The sequence below is a fragment of the Poecilia mexicana genome, unplaced genomic scaffold (assembly GCF_051168715.1).
Source record: "Poecilia mexicana isolate PSO_F unplaced genomic scaffold, ASM5116871v1 scaffold_13, whole genome shotgun sequence".
NCBI classification, from domain to species: Eukaryota; Metazoa; Chordata; class Actinopteri; order Cyprinodontiformes; family Poeciliidae; genus Poecilia; species Poecilia mexicana.
The window spans coordinates 14,993,696-15,007,963 of record NW_028263382.1 but is presented as its reverse complement, the minus strand read 5'-3'; the positions used below and the strand labels follow the sequence as shown (position 1 = coordinate 15,007,963).

At 37.0% G+C, this 14,268-nt stretch overlaps 1 long non-coding RNA gene across 1 annotated transcript; it reads right to left on the bottom strand.

Annotated features, from left to right (window-relative positions):
- Window positions 1–2,968: 2,968 nt before the first annotated feature.
- Window positions 2,969–5,789, bottom strand: LOC148155787 (uncharacterized). The gene is made up of 3 exons (XR_015765061.1): window positions 5,711–5,789; window positions 5,135–5,275; window positions 2,969–3,437 (listed from the first exon to the last, which is right to left on the bottom strand). It is a non-coding gene; the product is annotated as an uncharacterized LOC148155787 (long non-coding RNA).
- Between the last annotated feature and the right edge of the window lie 8,479 nt (window positions 5,790–14,268).

Below are 14,268 nucleotides of genomic sequence, written 5' to 3'. Positions count from 1 at the left end.
TTCATTCAAAAAGCAGTTTGTTTCAAATGACAAAAGGAATTCCTTAATAAAAATCTAATCTACATTTTCTGTTTTCAACAGCATTTCAATAATACATTTCAAATGTTGTAAAAGCAACATTTTATATTCCTATCAGAAAAATATGTGGTAACAATAAAAGACCAATTTAAATCTAGTATTAATCAGAAGTGTGAATAATTTTGAGCCGTAATTATTTTAGAAATGTTTCTTTAGCCATAAAATGGTGTAATAAAAACACAATTTATCCTTTGTTTGGATTGTTTATTTCAATGAATTTTCAAACACCAGAATTCTTTTCGATGCACTGTTGGACTACATTACCAACAAAGACTAAATTTGGAGCAGAAACAAGGTTTTAAGAAACCTTTCAGCTCTTCTAAATGTATGACTCAATGACAGGACCAGCCACAATGGATAAGGTGAAATTTTGAGATATTTGTGACAAAGTTATGATCTTTTCAGGAAGGATCAGAGCAGACTCTACTCGCTGAGGAGGCTGAGGTATTTTGGGGAGCAGGAGACTCTCCTGACGACCTTTGACTCTGTTGTGGCATCAGCTTATCTGCAGTTGAGAGGATGCGGCTGGCTAAGCTAATCAGGAAACCCAGTTCTGTGAGACGATGCCCCGTCGACCCAGAGCAGGACTCTGACTAAAAGAACATGACTGACAGACAATGTCTCCCACCTCCTGCATGAAGCTGTTGCTGAACTGGAACGCCTGTTCAGCGACAGATGGCTGCATCCTAATGGAGTGTCGTATATGAACATTTTTAAGTCCCAGAATACTTAAAATGAATGTTTTCATAGGAAAATCACTGTTTTTGACTTAATTATATATTTACAGAAAGATTAGGAATTTTTTACATTAAATATTACAAAAGTTGACATTAAAAAGAATCCAAATAGATTTTTGCAATACATCTAAAAAGCTGAAAACAGGAGGATTTTCTAGTTACGTAAGAGTCAGCTTGAAAAGGATCAAACCAAATCTCTCAATATCTCATAGACAGCTAGCTACACATATTTTATCTTAAAGATAAAATGCAGCTTAAGTAGCCTCCGGGGATTTAATATGCAGAGAAATTTTTCCATCAAGATAAATTTAATTGGCAAATAGTGACCTGTATTTGTTTAGTACTGGTCTTGTTTGGTCTAATCCAAGTTTAGATCCTTAATCTGCACACTAGATTACTATATTCTGAAGCACAACAAACCTTTGAAAGTAAATGTGCATGAAGTCATTTTACATTATTGAACATATACATCAGTTAACAAGATCAGAGAACATTTGTGGCACAGCTGTATCTATAGCAATGACAAAAATGCAGGAAAGTGCTTATAGAAATCTGATTTATTAGTATTAACTCAGTGAGAAATCACATTTCCAGCAATACAAGAGAAAATGTCTAGTGTATTCTATAAAATCAAATCAAACCATTAGTGGAAGAGAAACATACCTAAACACAAAAGTTATCTTTAAAAGCACAGAAATTCCCCACAATAAGCTTTACAGCAATACCATTTTAAATCAGTTTCCATTGTCATAAGTGTTTCATAGATTTCAACCCTCACAGCTGAATAACTGTTTTTCCTTAGTCTTCCTGTCATGAAATGTGTTTTGGAAGTGGTGAGGCAGACGTTGAGACTCAGGTAGAAGTGAAGAAAAGGTGATTTTAATGGTAATAATCCACCAGAAAAAATGCAAAGTGCAAAATCCTGGCAGCAGAGAGAGAAAGTGGAAGGCTAAGACTTGACAACTGGTAGCAACAGGAAACACCAATAGACAAAAACTACAGCCAGACTACACAATAACTTTACACTCAATGAGACATATGACCAGAACCCGACAAGGAAAGAACACAGGTGACTTTAAATACACGGAGGGTAATCAGGAACGATATACGCCTGGGAACAATAAAAGGGAAGTCAGGACAGCAGACTCGCTAGGAACAGAACCTAAAATAAACACACAGAGAAACTCAAATCCTCACACTTCCATTTACACTAGGATTTGTCCTCATTTCCTGTCCCTAAAATATCACAACTAGAATGTCCATATTTAGTGGATTCTCATGTGTGTGTTTAAAATTGGCTTCTGGATACATCCATGTCCACAAAGATCACAACTGAAATGTTTATCGTGTGTGGGTTCTCATGTGTCGAATTAAACATTGTTTTCTGCTACATTTGTATCCACAAAGATCACAACTGAAAGGTTTCTCTCCAGTGTGGATTCTCATGTGTTTGTTTAAACTTGATTTTTCGCTACATCTGTATCCACAAAGATCACAACTGAATGATTTCTCTCCTGTGTGGATTCTCATGTGTTTGTTTAAACTTGATGTCTGACTACATTTGTATCCACAAAGACCACAACTGAAAGGTTTCTCTCCTGTGTGGATTCTCATGTGTACATTTAAATGTGATTTCTGACTACATTTGAATCCACAAAGACCACAACTGAAAGGTTTATCCTCTGTGTGGATTCTCATGTGTACATTTAAATGTGATTTCCGGCTACATCTGTATCCACAAAGATCACAACTGAAAGATTTCTCTCCTGTGTGGATTTTCATGTGTACATTTAAATGTGATTTTCTACTACATCTGTATCCACAAAGATCACAACTGAAAGGTTTATCCCCTGTGTGGATTCTCATGTGCTCATTTAAATTTGATTTTTGCGTACATCTGTGTCCACAAAGATCACAACTGAAAGGTTTCTCTCCTGTGTGGATCCTCATGTGTACATTTAAACTTGATTTTTCACTACATCTGTATTCACAAAGATCACAACTGAAAGGTTTCTCTCCTGTGTGGATTCTCATGTGTGTCTAATTTTTTTCTGTTGCTAAATGTGTGTCCACACAATTTACAGAGATGTTCATGTTCTGCTAGGGTTCTCGCATGTCTTTTCGATGTTGGATTTTTTTTACATATTTCACCATTGTCATCACAGCTAAACTTCATTTCAACCTGAACTTTCCTCATTGAATCTAGGGTTTTCTTTGAAGTAAAGGGTTTCATTTTACCCCCAGAGATTGGAGAACCTTTAGTTGAATGGCTCAACTTGCTGTCATTTCCCCTGTATTTACATTTTGGCTTGTAATCTGGCAATTGTTCAAGTTGACAGAAAACTTTATTTACATCAACTTCATCCTCCTCTTCCTCCTCCTCAATGAGTTCAGTCTCTGATGAGTAAGAATAATCTCCATGATCTTGCTTTCTGATAGGTTCTACTGCTTCACAGTGATGTTTTGGTAACTCTCTGTGGTGCTGATGAAGGTGTGAGGACCAGATAAGCTCTTCATCATCCTCATTCATGGTTGGTGGGAGAGACTCTGGACCTTGTAGGTCAAAACCTGGACCATGTTCTTCAGGAGCATCTTCTTTAAGCAGCAACATCTGCTGAGCATCTGCAGGAACCAATGAAGCAAATTATGTACATTATAAACCACTCCAGCTTTATATTCACATCAACATTATTAGTGTTACAAACTAACCTACATAAATGTTTGACTTTAGGTTGAACTTCGATGTTCGCTCTTAGGCAACACCCTCAGAGCGAACAACATCACATAGCAATATTTTCATCTTTAGACATTTTTTACTAAAACTCAATGGGTTGGCAATCAACCGCCCTGGGGCCATCTACCACCAGACTTAGTCTCTTTTCTGGGGGAAACCCTTAATAAGATCAATTAACTTTTGATTACTCATTAATCCATAACTTGCATCTGTAGCAGAAAGCCAAAGAAATGATAGCTGAGTTACTTAAATGGGGTGTTTTGTTGGTAGTTTGCACTTTTTCCTTACAACCCTGTAGCCAAAACATGTCACTTTTCATCTTGAATTGATGGATGATCTCATTGTGTTCATAAATTTAAAAATAAACTTGTCTCTTTTGAAAAATGTGTCTACTTCTGTTTTATGCACTTTACACATAAATAACAAATTGAATCCCAGAACAAAGAAAACAAATCACTTTGGTGTGATGACATGAAGATGATGAACTCATTAAGTTGATATTCCACTTAAAACATGTTTGTCCTTTTTAAATAGTTTTCATGTAGAGGTGTGCCGATCATAATCGGCCGACTTCCATGAAAAAATGTATGATCGGTGATCGCCGATCACTGTCTCTTGTCGCCGATCTCACTTCGCAGCCTACATGTACAGCTGATCTCCTCTTTCTTTCACACTGCGGAAGAACCAATCAGAACCAGCATTAACCAGCAAGCTGTTCTCTCAGGAAGTTTTTCGCTTGTCTTTTTGACTGAGTATCTGCTGCAGTGTGCCTGCAAATATTTTCCATGTTTATGTCTAAATTAGGTGAATTTATTGCCAGATCATTTTCCCATTGTGTCAGATCATATAGTAGTATTTATACTTAAAGCGAAAAATTAACAGCCAGTCCAGGTCATCGGCAGAGATCAGTGATCGGCAAAGATCGGCCTCATAGATGATCGGTACTGGAATCGGCAGCAAAAAACCTGATCAGAGCATCCCTAGTTTTTAGTATTTCTTTTTTGTACCCTCAATGCTCTGAATCAGATGTGTGATCCAACAGAGAATCAAGACAAAGCCACTCTGCCCTAAAGCTGTTTACAGTAATTTGCTTCATTTAGGAACTAGAGCGAGTTTCTTAGGAGCATCGCTCTGTCATTACGTTGTTGTGATTGAATGCAGACTTCCCAGACCAAAGTGTCTCTATACCCAGTTTCAGAGCTGATGGGGTAGAGAGTCTCACTCCAACGATTATTTAAACACGTTGTTTAAACTGGGTGACGATCAGAAAGTTAACCGACTTCAACCCTAAATGAGGAGAGCCAACCAGAAAATGAAAGCCAAAGACCTGAACATAATCTTCATGATTCCTCAAGGAATTCCTTGAGGAATCAGAGCTCCATAGAACCAAGAGCAACAGAAAAGTTGAATATTTCAATGATGAATCAGGTTTGATACGTTTATTTGCATTGGGATTCAGTCACTCTTCCATCAGATAGAAAGCGAATCTGCTAACACAGAGACAAACCGTTTCTCAACTTTCTGTTAAGAAGATAAACCTCAGAAAGCTGCTCCTAAACCATTACTGATAAGAAAACATACAGACCTAATCTATGCAGCAGGACTTTGGGGTTGAAATCAGCCTCCAGCATTTTGCCTCGATGCTCCATTTCTTCTAATGGAGACCGCTCCTCTTCACAACCAGAGTGATGGGTGAACTGGTGGTGAGGTCAACTTGTGGGCCCTGCTAAAAGAGACAGCAACCACAAAATGAACAAAGTTAAACAGTTACAAATCATTGTAAAATACAATGTGATTCTATAACTCATCTATTAGGATGTTTAGTTGGTCCCAGATATCCTCTCAGGACAATAGCTGGGCTTCTTACTGTGCAGTATTGTACTTTCTACTTTTGTTCAACAAACAGAATAGAGACATCGGCTAAAGTTTGGTAACCAGAGACAAAATGTTGAAAGCTTACAGAATAAGAAAAACTAATAATTAAAACTGAAAAAGCACTAAATAAATTACATAAAATAACAGAAACATAGCAGTGGCCTCTGACCTGTACAAGCAACATCCAAAGAGCTGATTAAGACAAAAGCAGTTATTTAAAGCGTGTGGAAGAACTTTATGCATTATTTCATCAAAGTTTTAATTCCACAGCAATATTTCAGCTCACCAGGACGCTGGAGTTCACAGACGATCCCACAACTGATCCTCAGCAGGAAATGGCCGCTCTGCGCCGCACTCAGCTCTTCACCATCCGTTTCTGAAACACACCATCCTGTTAAAATACTGCCTGCTCAACACTTTATTGCGAAGGTACAAACATGTTTCAACAAACTATGAGAATATTTACCGTTTTTTTACCAGAAATATCACCAAACCATGAAAAGCGGGACGCGTTGTCCCCGCATGACCTAAGATGGAGAAACAGGAAATCCTACTATTCAGTTTCTTCTTCCTCTTGCGGTTTTTGCGGGTTGGCGAAAAGAAGAAAAAAAAAAGCTTCTGGTGTGCATCGCCGCCACCTGCTGGTGAGGAGTGTAGGTAAAATTGGCAATTTTATTCAATTGTCAGAGACAAAACTACATAATTTTAGTTAGGACTGTCAGTGTTAGATATTGAAACAAATACTGATAACATTCATTCATGTTTTGTAAAATGTCTAATCAGTCAAATTTAGCTTTCACTTTTTCATATTATCAAACAATAACTTTATTTTCCCTCAGACCACTGGACTTCATATATTACTAGGCTTTCTCTGACACATAAGTATTACAAATGTCTATATGTTGAATATCTTAAGTTTTTGAGAAAAATATTTTTTTCATAAATAATTTTAAGTAAAAGTATTCATACCCCTTGCATACTTATTTTCATTCAAAAAGCAGTTTGTTTCAAATGACAAAAGGAATTCCTTAATAAAAATCCAATCAATATTTTCTGTTTTCAACAGCATTTCAATAATACATTTCAAATGTTGTAAAAGCAACATTTTATATTCCTATCAGAAAAATATGTGGTAACAATAAAAGACCAATTTAAATCTAGTATTAATCAGAAGTGTGAATAATTTTGAGCCGTAATTATTTTAGAAATGTTTCTTTAGCCATAGGATGGTGTAATAAAAACACAATTTATCCTTTGTTTGGATTGTTTATTTCAATGAATTTTCAAACACCAGAATTACTTTCGATGCACTGTTGGACTACATTACCAACAAAGACTAAATTTGGAGCAGAAACAAGGTTTTAAGAAACCTTTCAGCTCTTCTAAATGTATGACTCAATGACAGGACCAGCCACAATGGATAAGGTGAAATTTTGAGATATTTGTGACAAAGTTATGATCTTCTCAGGAAGGATCAGAGCAGACTCTACCCGCTGAGGAGGCCGAGGTATTTTGGGAAGCAGGAGACTCTCCTGAAGACCTTTGACTCTGTTGTGGCATCAGCTTATCTGCAGTTGAGAGGAAGCGGCTGGCTAAGCTAATCAGGAAACCCAGCTCTGTGAAACGATGCCCCGTCGACCCAGAGCAGGACTCTGACATGACTGATAGACAATGTCTCCCACCTCCTGCATGAAGCTGTTGCTGAACTGGAACGCCTATTCAGGGACAGACGACTGCATCCTAAGTACGCAATGGAGCGTCGTAGATGAAGGATATGTATAAGTCCCAGAATACTTGAAATGAATGTTTTCATAGGAAAATCTCTCTTTTTGACTTAATTATATATTTACAGGGAGATTAGGATTTTTTTATTACATTAAATATTAGAAAAGTTTACATTAAAAGAATCCCAATAGATTTTTGCAATACATCTAAAAAGCTGAAAATAGGAGGATTTTCTATTTACTTAAGAGTCGTAACTAACTGCAGCTTGAAAAGGATCAAACCAAATCTCTCAATATCTCATAGACAGCTAGCTACACATATTTTATCTTAAAGATAAAATGCAGCTGAATTAGCCTCCAGGGATTTAATATACAGAGGAATTTTTCCATTAAGATAAATTCAATTGGTAAATAATGGCTTGTACTTATTTAGTACTTGTTTGGTCTAATCCAAGTTTAGATCCTTAATCTGCAGACTAGATTACTATATTCTGAAGCACAACAAACCTTTGAAAATAAACTCGCATGAAGTAATTTTACATTATTGAACATATACACCAGGCAGAAACATCAGTTAACAAGATCAGAGAACATTTGTGGCATAGTTGTATCTACAGTAATAACAAAAATGCAGTAAAGAAATCTGATTTAATAGTATTAACTAAGTGAGAAATCACATTTAAAGCAATACAAGAGAAAATGTCTAGTGTATTCTATAACATCAAATGAAACCATTTGTGGAAGAGAAACGTACCTAAACACAAAAGTTATCTTTAAAAGCACAGAAATTCTCCACAATAAGCTTTACAGCAATACCATTTTAAATCAGTTTCCATTGTCATAAGTGTTTCATAGATTTCAACACTCACAGCTGAATAACTGTTTTTCCTTAGTCTTCCCGTCATGAAATGTGTTTTGGAAGTGGTGAGGCAGACGCTGCGACCGAGGTAGAAGTGAAGAAAAGGTGATTTTAATGGTAATAATCCACCAGAAAAAATGCAAAGTGCAAAATCCTGGCAGCAGAGAGAGAAAGTGGAAGGCTAAGACTTGACAACTGGTAGCAACAGGAAACACCAATAGACAAAAACTACAGCCAGACTACACGATAACTTTACACTCAATGAGACATACGACCAGGACCCGACAAGGAAAGAACACAGGTGACTTTAAATACACGGAGGGTAATCAGGAACGAGATACGCCTGGGAACAATCAAAGGGAAGTCAGGACAGCAAACTCGCTAGGAACAGAACCTAAAATAAACACAGAGAAACTCAAATCCTCACACTTCCATTTATACTAGGATTTGTCCTCATTTCCTGTCCCTAAAATATCACAACTAGAATGTCCATCTTTAGTGGATTCTCATGTGTGTGTTTAAAATTGGCTTCTGGATACATCCATGTCCACAAAGATCACAAGTGAAATGTTTATCGTGTGTGGGTTCTCATGTGTCGAATTAAACTTTGTTTTCTGCTACATCTGTATCCACAAAGATCACAACTGAAAGGTTTATCCCCTGTGTGGATTCTCATGTGCTCATTTAAATTAGCTTTCCGACAAATTCTTTGCAAACAAACATCACAACTGAAAGGTTTCTCTCCAGCGTGGATTTTCATGTGTACATTTAAACTTGATTTTACACTACATCTGTATCCACAAAGATCACAACTGAAAGGTTTCTCTCCTGTGTGGATTTTCATGTGTACATTTAAACTTGATTTTACACTACATCTGTATCCACAAAGATCACAACTGAAAGGTTTCTCTCCTGTGTGGGTTCTCATGTGTACTTTTAAACTTGATATTTGGGTACATCTGTATCCACAAAGATCACAACTGAAAGGTTTTTCTCCAGCGTGAATTTTCATGTGTACATTTAAACTTGCTTTTACACTACATCTGTATCCACAAAGATCACAACTGAAAGGTTTCTCTCCTGTGTGGATTTTCATGTGTACATTTAAACTTGATTTTACACTACATCTGTATCCACAAAGATCACAACTGAAAGGTTTCTCTCCTGTGTGGGTTCTCATGTGTACTTTTAAACTTGATATTTGGGTACATCTGTATCCACAAAGATCACAACTGAAAGGTTTCTCCCCTGTGTGGATTCTCATGTGTTTGTTTAAACTTGATTTTATGCTACATCTGTATCCACAAAGATCACAACTGAAAGGTTTATCCTCTGTGTGGATTCTCATGTGTACATTTAAATATGATTTTTGGCTACTTCTGTATCCACAAAGATCACAATTGAAAGGTTTCTCTTCTGTATGGATTCTCATGTGTGTGTCTAAGTAACTTCTCTTTTTAAATGTGTGGCCACACAATTTACAGAGATGTTCATGTCCCGCTAGGGTTCTCGCATGTCTTTTTGATGTTGGATTTTTTTTACGTTTTACCATCGTCATCACAGCTAAACTTCATTTCAACATCAACTTTCCTCATTGAGTCTAGGGTTTTCTTTGAAGTAAAGGATTTCATTTTATCCTCAGAGATTGGAGAACCTTTAGTTGAATGGCTCACCTTGCTGTCATTTCCCTTGTATTTACTATTTGGACTGCAATCTGGCAATTGTTCAAGTTGACAGAAAACATTATTTACATCAGTTTCATCCTCCTCTTCATCCTCCTCAATGAGTTCAGTCTCTGATGAGTAAGAATAATGTCCATGATCTTGCTTTCTGATAGGTTCTGCTGCTTCACAGTGATCTTCTGGTAACTCTTTGTGGTGCTGATGAAGATGAGAAGACAGGAGAAACTCTTCATCATCCTCATTCATGGTTGGTGGGAGAGACTGTGGACCTTGTAGGTCAAGACCTGGACCATGTTCTTCAGGAGCATCTTCTTTAAGCAGCAACATCTGCTGAGCATCTGCAGGAACCAATGAAGCAAATTATGTACATTATAAACCACTGCAGCTTTATATTCACATCAACATTACTAGTGTTACAAACTAACGTACATAAATGTTTGACTTTAGTTTGAACTGCGATGTTGTTCGCTCTGAGGTTTGCTATAAGAGCGATGCCTGTTAAAATCTGTATTTTAAACCTGGCTTTTTTATACAACTGTAGTATGTTGCAAATGTCTCACAATATCACATAATAAATAGCAATATTTTCATCTTTAGACATTTTTTACTAAAATTCAATGGGTTGGCGATTGGCTGCCCTGGGGCCATCTACCACCAGACTTAGTCTCTTTTCTGGGGGAAACCCTTAATAAGATCAATTAACTTTTGATTACTCACTAATCCATAACTTGTATCTGTAGCAGAAAGCCCAAGAAATGATAGCTGAGTTATTTAAATGGGGTGTTTTGTTGCTAGTTTGCACGTTTTCCTTGCAACCCTGTAGCCAAAACATGTCACTTTTCATCTTGAATTGATGGATGATCTCATTGTGTTCATAAATTTAAAAATAAACTTATCTCTTTTGAAAAATGTGTCTATTTCTGTTTTATGCACTTTACACATAAAAAAACAAATTGAATCCCAGAACAAAGAAAACAAATCACTTTGGTGTGATGACATGAAGATAATGAACTCATTAAGTTGATATTCCTCTTAAAACATGTTTGTCCTTTTTAAATAGTTTTCACGTAGAGGTGTGCCGATCATAATCGGCCGATTTCCATGAAAAAATTTATGATTGGTGATCGCCGATCACTGTCTCTTGTCGCCGATCTCACTTCGCAGCCTACATGTACAGCTGATCTCCTCTTTCTTTCACACTGCGGAAGTGCGTAGCTACAAATCCTGTCTCGTGGAACTGTAACGCGCAGAGAGCGAATGGGAAAGTGTGCTTGTTCTGCCGAAGAAAAACATCGGGTTGAAGCATGTTAAAATGCATCAACACGACGAATCTAGCATGACGTTTTTAAAAAAACAAACACTTCACCAAGTTTGGTTACATCGAGGCTCACTGTAGCGTTACGGAGCGATCAAATAGCATGTAAAGCAGCGCACAACTACCAACACTTCCCCCGGAAGACTTTCGTGGTCTGAAAGCTAAACAAAATAAACCGAAAAATAATTTTAAGTCAACGAGCTAGCAGTGTTAGACGCTGGTTCTGCTCTCGCTGTTGAACAGCTTCTAAGCGCTACTGGTAGTTATATTTCACAGACGAAACTCCGTTTCTGTTCCACCAGACAGTGAACTCTCACACCGAACCTCTACTTAACGCTGCAGCAGGTAAGATTTTACCTATTTATTAAAAGTTTCGTTATGTAATAACATAAGATAGATAATCTCTGGGGGAAAAAAATCGATCTGCCTCCTCCTCCTGGTATTCTGCAGAATTACTTCGCTCAGTCAGAACCAATCAGAACCAGCTTTAACCAGCAAGCTGTTCTCTCAGGAAGTTTTGATTCAGTAACTTGGGATTGTTTATTTTGATGCAACATGCATTTCACTTTGAATGAATATTTCTTCTCTTTTTTCTTTCTTTTTTTTTTTTTACATTATTTAAGATAGGCAATGTTGAGATTTATTTGACTCATGTATAATTTATGGTACTGAGAGTCTTACTGTTAAATATTGTTTTACTGATTGCAGGGTTTTCGGTTGTCTTTTTGACTGAGTATTTGCTGCAGTGTGCCTGCAAATATTTTCCATGTTTATGTCTAAATTGGGTGAATTTATTGCCAGATCATTTTCCCATTGTGTCAGATCATATAGTAGTATTTATACTTAAAGCGAAAAATTAACAGCCAGTCCAGGTGATCGCCAGAGATCAGTGATCGGCAAAGATCGGCCTCATAGATAATCGGTATTGGAATCGGCAGCAAAAAACCTGATCAGAGCATCCCTAGTTTTTAGTATTTCTTTTTTGTACCCTCAATGCTCTGAATTAGATGTGTGATCCAACAGAGAATCAAGACAAAGCCACTCTGCCCTAAAGCTGTTTACAGTAATTTTCTTCATTTAGGAACTAGAGCGAGTTTCCTAGGAGCATCGCTCTGTCATTACGTTGTTGTGATTGAATGCAGACTTCCCAGACCAAAGTGCCTCTATACTCAGTTTCAGAGCTGATCAGGAAGAGAGTCTCACTATAACCATCCTTTGATCAGTTTGTTCAAACTGGGTGAAGATCAGAATGATAACCGACTTAACCCTATGATGAGAGCTATGAAGAAAAAGAAAGCCAAAGACCTGAACATAATCTTCAATAGCTTTAGGAATCAGAGCTCCATAGAACCAAGAGCAGCAGAAAAGTTGAATATTTCAATGATGAATCAGGTTTGATACGTTTATTTGCGTTGGGATTCAGTCACTCTTCCATCAGATAGAAAGCTAATCTGCTAACACAGACACAAACCGTTTCTCAACTTTCTGTTAAGAAGATAAACTTCAGAAAGCTGCTCCTAAACCATTACTGATAAGAAAACATACAAACCTAATCTATGCAGCAGGACTTTGGGGTTGAAATCAGCCTCCAGCGTTTTGCCTCGATGCTCCATTTCTTCTAATGGAGACCGCTCCTCTTCACAACCAGAGTGATGGGTGAACTGGTGGTGAGGTCAACTTGTGGGCCCTGCTAAAAGAGGCAGGAACCACAAAATAAACAATGTTAAAAAGCTACAAATCATTGTAAAATACAATGTGATTCTATAACTCATCTATTAGGATGTTTAGTTGGTCCCAGTTATCCTCACAGGACAATAGCTGGGCTTCTTAATGTGCAGTATTTTAATGTCGGTGAAAAAGTACTAAATAAATTAGATAAAACAACAGAAACATGGCAGTGGCCTCTGACTGTACGAGCAAAATACAAAAAGCTAAATTACACAAAAGCAGTCATCTAAAGCGTGTGGAAGAACTACAATGTTTTAATTCCACAGCAATATTTCAGCTCACCAGGACGCCTGACTTCACAGATGATCCCACAACTGATCCCCAGCAGGACATGGCCTCTCTGCGCCGCACTCAGCTCTTCTTCACCATCCGCTTCTGAAATATAGAGATGGGTCATCTGGAGCCAAGCTTCGAGGCGTGTACAGTGTCAGACGGGGGCGTGTCAGTTGAAGCCCCGCTCCGATGTTTGTGTCATTTTGCTGAGAACCACGTGACTGACAGGGACACGCGACTGCTTTACTTTGAGTGTGTTTTCAAAATAAAAGCGTGATGAGCCGCGCTGCATCATGGGTTGTTATAGGTAATTTGGTCGCGCATCGGAGGAGAGTTTTTGTATAGTCAGTAGTGTGTGAAATAAAAGTAACATTGACCAACATATTTGAAGTGTTGGTCAATGTTGGTCAACATTATATTTTGATGATGGTACTCATCAAAATATAATGTTTGTTTCTAGTTTTCTCCATTGCTGATCATATTTTTGTGTTTTTATGATGTAAAGAACATTGAGCTGCATTGTTGCTGAAATGTGTAAATAAACTTGACTGACTGAAATGGAGACAGCAAAAGTAAAATCTCTGACATATGGGAAAACTTTGAGAAGACCGCTCATAATAGAATTCTTGAATAAAAATAAATAACACCTCCACCTTAAATGTAGATCAGGATTTCCCCCCAGTGTGTTTATTTTATTTTTAAGTAACAGAATACTTAAAATGAGCATTTTCGTAGGAAAATAAAGGTTTTGGCTTGACTTACTATTATATATTTACAGAAAGATTATAATTTTTTAGACTCAATATTACCAAAGTTAACATCAACAAGTATCCAAAAATGATTTTTGCAATACCTCTAGAAAGCTGAAAATAACAGTACATTTGTACTTTATGAAGTAAATAACGAGCGTTTTCTGTATTTTAATTTATACTTCTTAAGAGATGTAACTAAATGCAGTTTGAAATGGATCCTAACAAATTTCTCAATAGCACAGCTAGCTAAATATATTTTATCTTAAAGACAAATGCAGCTGAATTAGCCTCTAGGGATTTAATATGTAGGGAATTTTTCCATTAAGATAAATTTAATAGGCAAATAGAGACCTGTACTTGTTTAGTGCTGGTCTTGTTTGGTCTAATCCAGGTTTAGATCCTTCAAAATCTGCAGACTAGATTATATTCTGAAGAATAATAAACCCATAAAAGTAAACTTGTATTTACTCATTTTACTTTATTGAACACACCATTCAGACTTGTCATCTAA